At 40.3% G+C, this 13,996-nt stretch overlaps 1 long non-coding RNA gene across 1 annotated transcript in view; it reads right to left on the minus strand.

The window, feature by feature from the left end:
- Positions 1-13,738, minus strand: part of LOC115601367 — a 29,211-nt gene extending 15,473 nt beyond the window's left edge. Inside the window, exons 1-2 of the long non-coding RNA XR_003989321.1 lie at positions 12,175-13,738; positions 5,460-6,127 (exon numbers count right to left, since the gene is read on the minus strand). This is a non-coding gene — a long non-coding RNA (uncharacterized LOC115601367). The remainder of the gene's footprint in view (positions 1-5,459; positions 6,128-12,174) is intronic.
- Between the last annotated feature and the right edge of the window lie 258 nt (positions 13,739-13,996).

Here is a 13,996-nt window from a genome sequence, read left to right on the forward strand (position 1 = left end):
ACGTAGCCAGTTTAGTCTTGCTTTATTCACAGGATCCAGGCAGAGCTATTTACTGGTCCCTTATCAGGTACCCCCAAGCCATGTCAGGGGTTTAGCCCACTGCAATGCTGCACAGCCCTTCCTAGCACATTCCTCTTAATCTTGTTCATGCGGTCAGCATTTCTAGTAAATTTGATGTGAAATGTCCAGGTTTACATTTACATTCCTGAAACAATTCTCTGTTTTGGTCTCCCAACACAAGCATTTAACCTCTATTGAGGAAAAAGGGTTATCTGGAGCAGTTTATCTTGATCTTGGTAGGCAATTAAAGAAAAAACTGAAACAAAGTTGTAAAGCAGAGCTAGATAGAAGGCTTAATTTGGGGATTTCCTTGTTCCTTATGTCCTACTGTGTGTTTTATATTCAAAGAAGATACCCTTTTCCCCATGAAGCAATAGAAGAAAAAAAAAGAGCATAACTAAGAAAAAGTGTAGTCATGAAGCAGAGAGGGAAATGAAAACCTGGCACTGAACTGAACATCACCTACTGAAAGAGAAGAAGGGAAAGAGATATTTTTTTTCCCTTGAATAAGAAAGCATCCATTTAAGTTTATATTGTAATTGAACAAAAGGCTGGCTGGCAATCTAGTATAGAAAAAATGTCAAATAAGCATTGTACAATGGTAAAGTGCTTTGGCTTGGATGAAATAAGGACAGTATGTCCCAACTCAGCATCACCAGAAATGAAGTTACATCTGAATTAATAATACTGCTAGGAATAAAGTTACTTAGACTCTTGTCCTTCCTGAGGCTAGCCTAGTCATCTACCACACTTATTTCCTAGCTAAAGGTTTGATATTATATTACAGCACTGCCTGTGTTGTCCAGAACTCCTAAATGAATGATGTTAAATATTTTCGTGCCTTGAAGCAATAAAGAAACTTAAGTAAATGCATTAAAAAAGCTAAAAAATAAAATAAAAAAGTTTCAAAAACAGGGGGAAAAAAGGAGAAAATTTCAAGTATATGCACATGAACTCCACCTCTCTTAGACACATTGATGCCCAGCTAAGTAAGCAGCCTCATGGTCCATCTCCCTGTGGTAAGCCACATTGCCCCTCTGCAGGGGAATGTAGGGCAAGTCCGAATGCTAACTCATACTGCCTAAGATCCTGACTGCACTCCAGCAGTGACTTCTGTGCTGAACACTAACACGGCTCAGGGCAACATGGTCAGAGCTGTGAAACTTCAGAGTACCTAAACTGGGGCCATGACATAGCTGCAAAAGGAAATACCTTCCACAATGCAGCTTGAAGACCTTTTAGTGTGTTTTAGTTAGAGAACATGATACCCACATCCAAGAACATCCTCGTTTGGAGAAGGAAACCAGCAGGATTCAACACCTTGTGCAGAACCATCAGTTTCATGAGGGTTAACCATGGAACTACTACAACAGGGCTTTGGCTGGCAGATCTGCATACGAAACCAACAGGTGAGTGGCACAAGCCATGAAAGCTCACACACAAATGCAGAGGTTATGAAGTTTCCTCAAGGGAGATAGAGATTTTTAGCCATTGGGCTGGTGTTTGATCAACATGTTTTCTTTTACAGTATTTCTGGTTAGTCCAGTGTTTGTTTATACAGGAGTCCAACGTGTAAATCTTTGAATCACAGAATCACTGAATGGTTTGGGTTGGAAGGGACCTTAAAGATCATCTAGTTGCAACCTGCCATGGGCAGAGACACCTTCCACTAGACCAGGTTGCTCAAAGCCCCGTCCAACCTGGACATGGGTTTAACATAAAATTGTAATAAAAATCAGGTAATTGTGCAGTGTTGGGTAAAGATTGACTGAAAAGCCAAAATAACAGAACTTAATAAATGAAAGGTAGATGAATAAATGAAAGGTAGAAAAAAACCCCTTTCATTTCAAACATAAGGGGCAATGTATGAGCCCTCACAGACAGCAATAGAAACTTCAGATTTGTCATCTGGCAGTTGGAACTCCTCTTCCTTACATACTACGTGGAACTAATGGTTCTCCAAAAATAAACAGTTGCTGTGACCTTGAGTAACAAATATGTATCTTTTGTGGGTGGTAAAATCCTTAACTTTTCAGGGTTCTTCTATCTACTTCAGAAATGACCTGGTAGTGCCTTTCAAAGGATAAATATAACATAAAAATCAATACTGAGTTACAGAAATTTTTGGTACCTTTCCCATTATTGATTAAACTCTTTTTAGAATTTAAGGCAATAAAACATTTATTACTTTTTCAAACTACTTTTTTCCTTTCCTGAAAAATTCTCACTCCAGTTTTAGTGTCTTGTCCTTATGTTTACTGATTTCACTTTGCTTCTGGCAGTCTGTATTTCAAAGAGTCTGTGATGCGAGATACACAACAAGATTTTCCCTACTTAAATTTATTCTATCTATTTTACTAACTCTCCTAAAATGACAATCACTTAAAAGACTGCTGGACTGCATCTGCATATTTGTCATTCTCATTCATCAAGGAGCCCAGACCTCCTGCCCCAGCTGGGGAGCAGGATTAAGGATGCAAATTGTTCAAAGTTGATTTCTTATTCCTGAAACACACCTACTTCTTTCTTGCTGAAGCTGATGATATCATCAAAATACAGTTAAACACCTTTTCTGAACGGAGACATTTCTCTGGATCAGAGCTACGACAACCAGCCCTTTGTTCTGGGTGTGGATTTTTTTTGCATTTGCCTTTCTTGAAAAGATGAAGAAGAAATGCACCATCAGTGGACAGTAAAATCCCTTTCTGTCCTTCAACTGAAAGATGGAAAAAGCACAGGAAGAAATACATCAAAAGTAATGACTAGGCATCTTTTGATTTACAGATATTTATTCATCTTATGTCATGTTCCAATTATAAATAAAATAGTGAAATACTATTCCTTCATTGTTCTTTTATGAGGCTTTTAAGCTATCAAGTGTCAACATGCATTGATAGTCCTGTTTAGTTGCAAAATCAAGGTGCCATGTATTCACAACTCATAAAGACTTATTATGATACATACTTTAATTTTTGTATTTATCTTTTAAATACTTATAAAAAAATTGGCAGAAAAATCCCCAACACTCAGGACACAGGCTATGTCTTGCGCTTCACATACTTGTTTGGGGGTTTATATAAAAGAGTATCAAAGATCTGTGCCAATTTCACATGAGAGGTACCACATTTGCCAATACCCCATCACACTAAACTATACGCTCCATGCAATTTCAAATTGAGATGCAGTAGCAGGTACCACCAAATTGGTGCATTTGCTCTAAACTCCAGCTTCATTCCACAGAAAAGATGCAGCATTTTAGTGTGAGTTGAAAGGAGCTTACAAATTGTCTAGAAAACACTGATGTATCGTATAGAATTTTAAGGCAATAGCTTTTCTTTTCTTAAAATCAAAGTACAAATCCTTCCTCTTTGCATTTACAAAGTACATAGCAAGCATTGAAATAAATGCTGCTCTAAGATGGGTCAAAAATTTTCCCTGTTCAAGTTAACACAAGAGCAAAATATTTCCTGATACAAGCAGAATTTGTAACAATTGTTTGGGGCTTGTTCTTGGGGAGGAAGAGGGTGAATCATACATGCACTGCTGTTGTGAGAGGTTTGTCAGGCAAAAAGGGCTACTGGAGCAAGGGACTGATGGCTTTTTCTTCATTTCACAGCCATCAACTCATCATCATCCTCCCACCAGCAGCCCTCAGCTCCGCTCCACCAGCACTTGTGAAGCAAACGGTGAAAGAGAGCATGTACCCACCAGTGACAGCCCCACAGCCTGCTCTCTCCTCAGCCTGAGGAAGCCTGTAGGATGACTGGGAGAATGATGCCAGGCAATGGTAAGTGCATGACCCCTGCGCCAGGCAAGCCGCACAGCAAGTCTTCCACACAGCTTCCCTTGAGCTACTAAATCACAGCGGGCAGTCAAGTCACTTTTATTCGCACTATTTGCACTGAATTGTCTATTATTTAATTATGGGGAGGGATGAAAAAGATGTCCTTGGTCACTGCCAACCTGCTTTTTACTGATGAAAATAAGGAGAAAGCACCCTGTCTTCTATGGATCCCAGTTCATAGTCTTGGTAACTGTTGGAGTAAACCATCTCTTTACACGTATTCGTGGTCCAGTCAACATGTAGGCATATGCCCAAATCCCTAAACCTTCACTTTTTCCTGCTCACTCTGATGAAGTTTAAGTGTTTGAAAATGTTATTAATGTGCAAACAAGACCTGATCAGACCCCCAAAGACATTTAGACACCCAATCAACAGCCCACTATGTAATATTTGTCCTGGAGGTGCTACTAAAACATCACTTGGCTGATTTTAAGTGACTAATCATGCCTTGAAACAGCAATGTCCTCGTCAAAAATTATGTCTTACCCACAATTAAGTTCTGGGGTTTTAACTGCCTCTGGGGTATTTTACATAAGCACTGCCCGTGAGCCCCATCAGGAACAGAATGAAGATTATTTTAAAACCAAAATGATCATGCAAGGAAACGAGCACTTTGGCTCAGAATTTAATCTGGAGATGATGGGTCGACATAGTTAATGTGTAATTGATCTGTGATACAATATAAATAATGCAAGTCCCACCATGCAGTCTGAAAAGCACAATAATTACAAGGACTTTACATATTCATCCACCTACTCATGTTTTGATTTTACTCATATTTTGTGAACTTCTTGCATTCTAATAATGAACCACCTTATTCACAGTTATGCCCCCATCAGAAAAAAATATCAGACTACAATTAAGACAATTATTCATCATGTTACAGATTAAACCCTAAAGAGCAGAAAATACCATTTAATTAAAAATAGGGAGCCAGGAAAATAAAATCAGCTATTTGACATATTATGACTGTATGAAGTACTATAGTGTAAGTTTCTCTTTTAACACTTCACAATAGGAGGTAATGGAAAAATAATTAACTTCAAGTAGAATAATCCTGACATACTTGCACTACTCTGAATCACAGAGAAAAATAAAAGGTACATAGAAACAAGGAGAAGATAAGGTCTAGCAGACCCAGCAGACTTTCTATCCACCAGCTGTCTTCCAAAGTCCGATTAGAGGACAGAAATATGCTGCCAAGTCAAACAACTCCAACACTGCATCATTTGCAAAACAGAATTATTGTTATCTTCTTCTTGAGCTTGAGTAGAGGTGAAAACTAGAAGCTTTAAAACATGTATATATATGTATAAATATAATATATATAACTAGACCTGCAAGTAATAATTTTAATCCAGAATTCTAAGTACTGTGAAACTCTTATTAAAATAATTAAAGTTAACAATGGCAATCTCATTAGGTGGAAAAGTGGTCCCTAGGGAGGGAAGAAGTGGAAAAGCAAAGAACTGATAGCCAGAAAATCAACTGTAGTCCCCTGGAGGAAGGGAATAAATCCAGTATATCATCCCTGCCCCTCAGGATATACACCTACCTCCTTTTGGTACATACACTGTCCATGGGGCACTGAAGAGACTTTGTGACTTTCTTTACCCGTTAAAAGACTAACAGCAACAGAAGGGCTGGTATCAGTGAAAAACGTCCACTCCCACCCTGCTGGGATGAGTAATTTCCTAAGGAAAAGCTTTACCTTCCATCCAGAATCACGGCTGTATTGTTGAAACCTGTTTTGTGCGTAGCTGTAAATAATTAAATGCCACTGGTGGTAACTCATTTATTGACCACGTAGGAGTGCCACCAGGGCGTTTCCTAACTCAGGAATAAAGAGCAACGGAGTCTCATATTGCCAAATGGATGAGCAATAATCAGGAGAAAAGCACACGCATTGGGTGAGGGACTGTGGCAGAACAGCAAAGTTCATCTTTAATGTAATACTGGATACAGTTATATCCAGATAATACTGGTTCCGGTTGACAGTTCTTCTGTTTGAGTTTTGTGACCTTTTCCAGACGTATCCTCTGTAATGACACTGGCTCTGACTGGAGCTAATCCTGCAAGATCTGATGTTCACATACTGGACTGCTGAAAACAAATCCCTCTTTGCTGGACAACATCTCTTGCCTGGGGAGAGCAACAAACAGCAGCTGTTGCAAGAGGCAGAAGCTTCTCTTTTTTCCTTATTTCTCAGAAATCAAACTTTATCTGCAAAGACAAACACAGAAAAACATAGGGAGAAGGGCTAAACCAGATGAAAACCATTTCTACTTGTCCTTCCTCCTGCCAACAGAGCACAGGAGGGAAAACAAAGATACGGGGTAACAGGTGGCAAATATCCCCTTGGATTTGCTGGAGGTTTTTTGACCATTCTTGAGACTGGATGAAAAAGCTGCTGGCAAGGAAGAATGGGGTCTGGGCTGGAGGGCAGCTCACAGTGTGCCTGCATAGCCCGTCACCCAGGAGCTCAGCCATCCCCATGGTCCCCACTGCAGGTGGATGGGGGTGGCCACTCGCCCTGTCTCACTCACCCTCTGCCCTGTGCCTCTGGGACTGAGAAGGGTGGTAGCACAGGACTTCAGCACAGGACTACCTGCATCAACTTAGGCTCTTTGCCTAGAAACAAATGATGTCAATCTTGTATGAAGCATGCATTAAATGAGAAGCATTAAAGAGAGATTGTTAAACTCATCATGTTAAAGGAGGAGCTGCTTCTTCCCTTTCCCTGCCATGTAAAGGAACCAGGTGCAACACTATAGCTGTGGCCCCATGAGTGTGAGAGGAGCTGACGCTGGGATGGGCAATGAGCAGGACACCATTACCCTCTGCTTGCCTGCTTCTGCCTGCCCTATCAATGACATACCGCAGACCAGCAGGGTTTTAAGCCTAATAAATATGTATGGCAACTCCTTGGCTGGGTGGCATCACGTATGCTTCCTGGAGCAGCGTCAGACAACCTCTGTCACGTTAAGCAAAGGCATGTGACCGATGGCCAAACCTGCAAAGAATTATCATGGGTCTTTAGTACGAGTCAAAGTCAGAGCGCGCTTGAAGAAAAACAAGTCTTCTGTGAAATGTGAGTGTGCTTGGCCACCACCACCTGCTTGTAGCTTACCCTGCACACAGCCTGCTTTTTGTTGCTGATGTGTCTTTTGGTGCAGATCAGGGGGAGAACAGGGGCTCTCCAAAGCTGAATACACAGAGCACTGCAGCCACGGCTGTGGATCCAAGTATTGCATATGGAAAAGGGAGGGAATATAATAAAAGACGTAACTCCTGTTGATATAGAGGTTACAGCTCTGCTTGTGGAGGAGCCAGGAGAAAGGGGGTTCAAGCACACGCAATGAAGGAGGGCTTCTCTCACTCTCTTGTTTTTGCACAGGTGGCTCAGACAATGGAAGGAAACAATCCAAAGAAAAAGAAAATTTGTTGAATGTTACCTGCCGGTGGCTTGCTTGGCAAAATACAGAAAGAAACCTCAGAAAATGCACCTTCATTTTGCCAGAAAGCTGCAATTTGGAGTCAGTTAAGTGAGAAGAGGGAAAATGAAGCTATGCCTCTGAAAAGAACACAGAAGGAAGGAGGAAGGGAAGGGAAAGTGGAAGTGATGAAAGCACCACCTCCACTTTCAAGCTGTTAATGATATCCAGCTGTTTTTCACCACTGAGAATATTACTTTCCTCCCCCTGAAAGTTAAGGTAATGCATTCTATTAAACAGGAAAGAGTTTAAAGTGACTAATATCCTCTCTTGTGCAGCAAGGTTTCAGCATGGTGTTTTTATTCTTCTCCTTCCTACTGCATCGGAAAAGCAGCAGAGAAATCCATGTTGGGTAGCGTTACACAATTAATGCAATTCGTGCACCGGCATTTTCCATTAAAATCCTTTTGCCAAATTTAATTACAAAACTTGGTGGTTTCCTTTTACATACTGAAATAAATTTTAATTAAAACTTTTGTAGTGTTTTAGGACAACTTCTTTGACATGATTTATTTGATAATTTTGATAAACATGTTAAATTACAGTACTCTGGATTTTTAAATTGGTTTTTTTGGTTTTCAATTGGTTTTTAACCAGTTTTACTCTAGGAGGTTTCTAAATATCATCTGTGCAAAGCAGACACCAGGTGAATGGCTGAGTGGGAGCTGCCGTTGGCTGCCATCCTAGTTAAGGACCCGGTTTTTGATCTGAAAGGTTTTAGGGGAAGCAAGGAGAACAGCACACCATTAAGAGGTGATGAATAACCGAGGTAAGAATCTTCTTACTGCCTGGCAGCTGGAGGGACTTAGAGGAGCTGGTGTGTGTGGCTTGCTGTGCTACCACATCCGGGGAAGCATGATTTTGCCTCCCAGGGCTGGCTCTGTGCTCCCAGGGGACTTCCAGGCACACTCATGGGGGTGATGGGATTAAGCACAGGAGGTTTACTGGTCTTGATGGGTTAAGAGCTAGGCTTAAAATTATGTACAACTGTAGATACAGCAAACAGGATGATTACACTCATAACTAACCAGGGTTGAGAAACCCTTCTGTTTTTCATCTCTACTAGGATAAAAAAACCAAGGAAATACAGAAGAATAACTAATAACTGGGAGACATTTACCACACTGCAATGGTCTAGCACAAGTTTTAAGAAATGGTTAATCTTATTTTGAGTCATTTAAACACATGGGGTGCACCCACAACAGAACAGACGCTGAATGAAGAGAAATAAAATAAAGGAGATGACTGAATGGGATCCAGAATGCCAGGTTGTTACCTAACTGATTCAGCCACAGGTTATTGACAGAATACCAGTGTCCTTGATAGTTGTTTGCCTACTTACAGATGATGGGATTGGAAACTCCTTTGGTATCTATCAGGGAAGAAGCTACACAAGGACAAAGTATAATCTCAGCTGATATCCTAATGCCCAAAGAGATGGTCCAGGTGTAACTTGTGACAAGAATCTGCTTACATATGTGGTGCACAAGGGTAAGAGAGTAAGACTTAACTTGCTGCCTGTGCATGGCTTTTTTTGAATAAACGAAGGGCTTCTGATTGTCATAGTACCAAGCGGGCACCTTTGGTTATAAACGAATTTAGCTTTTTGGAGAAATTAATGCAGCCAATAAGTGTATTTTTTTTTTAATTATAAACAGATGGTGCTTTTCAGAAAGGCAAAATGTGATTAAGAAAGCTCCTTTGTTCAGAAAACACAATTTATCCTTTAAACTCTTAATGAATCACAAGCTTCAGACTTAAAACAGAACTTACCATAACCATCTAGAAGCTTTTTTATGTTGCAGGTTTTTATAAACTACATAATCACTTAAAATTTTCCCTCAAGCCACTTGTGGAATTAAGTTAGTGCTAACCCAGGTGGCACCAGCAAATGATGAAAATGTCAAAGCAGCAAAACAAATGTATGTTTTTTGAAAATGAACATCATAAATAATGTAATAAATATCTGTGCAAATGGCTTCTGAGTATAAAATACACATTGCTTAAATAATAAGTCTCACACATAGGGCCAGCAATGCCTACTTACTCAGCTGATCAAATAGGAGTTTCGCATTTACAGTTAGGACCACGTTTCCTCAGCATCTGCTCTGGTAGGAAAATGACAGTGGTGACAAATCTGTTTTTTTGTTCCTTAGAAAATTTCCACCATATGGGATGCTAGCAAAGATGAATCTAAGGAACAAAGGGGACTGGAGGACTCAATCGATCTTACCCAATGTGTAGACTTCTGCATAACTCTTACTTAGCTCATTCCTCTATATACTGTTTCCTTTGGACTGTAGCTACATGGCTGTCAAAAGGAAGGATTAGCTCTATAAAATTAGATAAGGAGTATATAGTCTGAAGAATCTAACTTTGAAGTGTGATGCTGTCTGGCATCTAGATGCGTGATTACAAGTGCCCCAAGACTGTCAGGTATCATCTCACTACAGAGAGGACAGACGGAGAAACCCCAGCTTGTCTCTCTTCTGAAACAGGAATGATTTTACTCATACCAAGCCCAGACTCAAAGTGATGGAGTAGGTAAGCAAACCCAAAATTATAAACCAGCAACTGTTAGCAGCCTTCTGAATGAATATAAAATGTTTGTGTTTTTTCCAGGGCCAGAAAAGAGAGAGAGAGGTATCTTGGAGGTGCCTGTGCAAAGGCTGTAGCTCAGTGTAATTTCTAGCACCACAATAATGAGAACCCATGTCTTATGTACTACAAAACCTCTAAATTCAAAATAAAAAAAATTAAAAGAGACACAGATCTTACATCCGTTGTCTTCACTGCGGAATATCAGTTTATTTCAAAGTCTACGCAGTGTCCAAGATTAAATATCCATAGAGAGAAAGAAATCACCTGGCTACTTTATGGGTATGGACTATTAGGTCCGTGTGTAACCGTGGTACTGGAACTTCATGGCTTTTAGGTGAGAATTCATAAAATTAACCATCTTAGGGGGATTTCTGTAAACAGGAATTACCACACACCTTGGTTTTTATGTTATTATGAAAGAGCTCACTGTCTTTCCTCATATGTGTGTAGTGCTACACTTTACTGCAAACTAGTTTGGCAGTGCAGCTGTCCTGGGTAGGGCTGGGCTTAAACCACGACAACAGCGTGTAAACGAACTGCTCATATGCTGATGTTATCTTTGTTTCTATTGATTGCAAGGTAGTACAGCTGTGACTGTACGTTTGTATAAATATTTAAATTATGGTTTCAACATTTTCATTTGGAGAATACTGTGCCAGATGCTGCTGTGATAGCTTCAACAGATGCTACTTTGAAAATCAAGTGGGAATAACTGATTTTTTATTTTTTTTTTAAATGAAGCTATTACAAAATCTTCCAACAATTTCAGGTATTCAAGGATATTCTGTAAACTAGTATCATCCTACTGTTACCACCTTCAACCATCCTGTTGATTCCTCAGTCAAGGAAAGATAGAGACCTGTTGGATTAGATCCAGAGGAGGGCCACAACAATGATCAGAGGGACAGGGCACCTCTCCTATAACAAAAAGCTGAGAGAGTTGGGGTTGTGCAGCCTGGAGAAGAGAAGACGCCAGGGAGACCTTGTTGCAGCCTTTAAATACTTAAAAGGGGCCCATAAGAAAGATGGAAACAGACATTTTTGCAGGGCCTGTTGCAATAGGATGAGGGGTGATGGTTTTAAACTACAAGAAGTGAGATTCAGGCTGAATGTGAAGAAGAAATTCTTTACAGTGAGTATGGTAAAATCCTGGCTCAGGTTGTCCAGAGAGGTGGTGGATGCCTCATCCCTGGAGACATTCAAGGCCAGGCTGGATGTGGTTCTGGGCAACCTGGTCTAGTTGAAGATGTCCCTCCTCATTGCAGGGAAGTTGAACTAGATGACCTTTGAAGGTCCTTTCCAAACCAAACTATTCTATGATTCTATGATTCAATGATTTTGATCTACTAGTGCATTACACTGGGCTCTGAACCGCTAAAATTTTGGTATGTCTTTTTCTACATTTCCTAAGCGCTTGCCTCACACACCAAATAATAAAACCATACCTGCATATTCCAATATACAGTAAGCCTCATCTGCACATCAACTGGGACTTGGTACTTCACATATTCATGAATAAACAACCTATTTCAAGATTAGCAAACAAAATCTTGGAGCAGTATTAAATATTAAATTTAATTAATTAAATTAATATGGATTTTACATAGCATTACTTAATGTTTAGAAGTTTGGCAAACCTTGCATTGTACACACCTGTTTGTTGGCGTAAGACCAGCAGTCAAACAAGAACACTGGTAACAGTCAAAGAAACGACTTCATGATCTGAAATCCCTTGCTGAGTATGACAGCCCTTGACAACTCCCGAGTCAGAAATTCACCAGTGAGCTGAAATCCAAACCCAGGCAAGGTAAAACTCATTTACTTTCAGGCTTATGTATTAGAGGGTCACAGAATAGAGGCATCATGTTGCACATGAAGTGTTTTGCACCTTGTTGAAGACTAAATAAGAGAGCCCAAATAAGAATAGCTTGTGTTGGTAATACAAACCTATTTCCTGGGTGGGGGAGGAGAAATGTCTTAAAGAGACTTAATAATACATGTCTTGAAGTTTAACTGAGACACAACAATCATTATTTAGAGAACAATATTAAAGTTATCATCTCATATTTGCCTCATGATGAAGACAGCTTTCTTGCACATTCCAGATAGGTCACTCTCCCCTCTTTTCCACATTGTCCTTAAGCAAAACCAAACATATCAGATATTGGAGAATACCTGATGCCTCCAGTATTTGTTCTGCGAGAGCTCTAGAAGCTTTTCTTCTTGTTAAAGCTGTTTCTTCTGCTGAAGAGTTCTTCAGAATTGTACATATGAAGAATCAATTCTTCCTAAAAAAATCAATCAAGGTTGGCAAGCAGCTCTGGCACATTCATTTCCAGAAAATGCTGTCCACAGAAGACTTATTAGATTCTAGTTATAAGCAGATAAAGATTGAAGCCATTTACAGTTTTTCAAGTAATCTTCCTTCATAACGGGGCAGCACTTGGCTTTAGTATTTGTGGAAGAAAGTGATGTTGATGCTGAAACATCATGCAGGGGAGGGCATTAACATCTGTGTTATGTATACTCTCAACTGTAAACTGACTCCTGTTGTTGGACAGAGAATAGTAATACAGAAGGGATGTCTGTGCTCATAAAATGCAATGACAAACAATTCCTGAATCCTGAGTTCCTCTCTATCAAACAGTAAGCTCTATGGCAGGTTTTCAGTAATGTGTTCACCTGCAAGACAACATACGCAAGAAAGACAGATAGGACTGGTGTTATCAGAAAGCTTAGCATAGAAGTAGCTTAAGTGAATCACTCAAAACTCCTGAAGCTGTTCATGAAATAGCATAGGAAATGTGGGTGCTTGTTGAGTACGCTGACTAACCCATCCTGTTGCCAAAACAAATGGAAGACAACTGTAATGGCTTTAGAGGTGGGAGGGAAAACGCTTGTTTAGGCAGTGACAGCTGAACACCAATACCATCCTGTCTGCAAGCTCTTTTCTAGTTGCACAAGACCCAGGAAGTATATTAGGGGATGAGGAAGTTAGAGCTCCATCCCTTCAGAACTGAAAAGCAATGATGTGGGAGATCCCTCCAGCAGAAATGAATGTTAGAGGAGGGAACACCCAGATCAGCAGCCCATGGATTTAAAGAAAAAGCGCGACAAGACAGAAAGAAATGACTCCCAAACCAATGCTTTCCATTCACGAAAATTTAAAGAACCCATTTTTCAGGTTTTGCTAACTACAGTTTAACTGTTGTCTCTTTGGAAGCATGTTATCTTGCCTTTTGGGCTGCTTTGAAGCACCTGGTGTCATAATTCCCTCTGAAAAACAGGGTATTAGACTAATGCAATCAGCAATTTGAAAAACAGTCACTCTACTTAAACTCCCAATGCAACTGCTTAAAAGATTATCTCTCAAAACTATAACAAGTCAGATAATAAGCCTACACAACAGGGCTGACTTCCAAAGCAAATACATACATAGGGTAACGTTGTAATAATGCCAGCTGAATAATGCTGAAATACATCACCGGGTGAAAACTGGTTCATACAAATCAAACTGGTTTTATCCAAATAAACCAGCGTTGCCTTTTCCCTGCCCTTCATTATTAGCTGGCTCTAGCCTTCAGCCTATGCAGGAGACAAGTTGTGGCTGACCTACTTGCAGACCGGCTAAGTCAGGAGGGTACCTCTGATCATCTGATCCAATTCCCTGCTCAGAGCAGGGTCAATGACACCAAAGCCATGAGTATCTTGAGGGATCACCACTTTTCTGAGTAATCTGCTCCCGTCTGTGACCACCCTCAGAGTAAAACAATGTTTTGTTTGAATGGGATTTCCTGTGTTTCAGTTTGTGCCAGTTGCCTCTTGTCCTGCCACTGGGCACCACTGAGAAGGGCCTGGCTCCATGGCCCCCTTACTGCCAGCATCAGGTATTGATATTTGGGCTCCCTCCAAGCTGAGCAGTCCCTGATCTTTCAGCTTCTTCCATATGATAGACCTCCAGTCCTTTAACTCTCTTTGCAGCCTACCCTAGGACCTC

The sequence above is a fragment of the Strigops habroptila genome, chromosome 2, assembly GCF_004027225.2.
Source record: "Strigops habroptila isolate Jane chromosome 2, bStrHab1.2.pri, whole genome shotgun sequence".
Lineage (NCBI taxonomy): Eukaryota > Metazoa > Chordata > Aves > Psittaciformes > Psittacidae > Strigops > Strigops habroptila.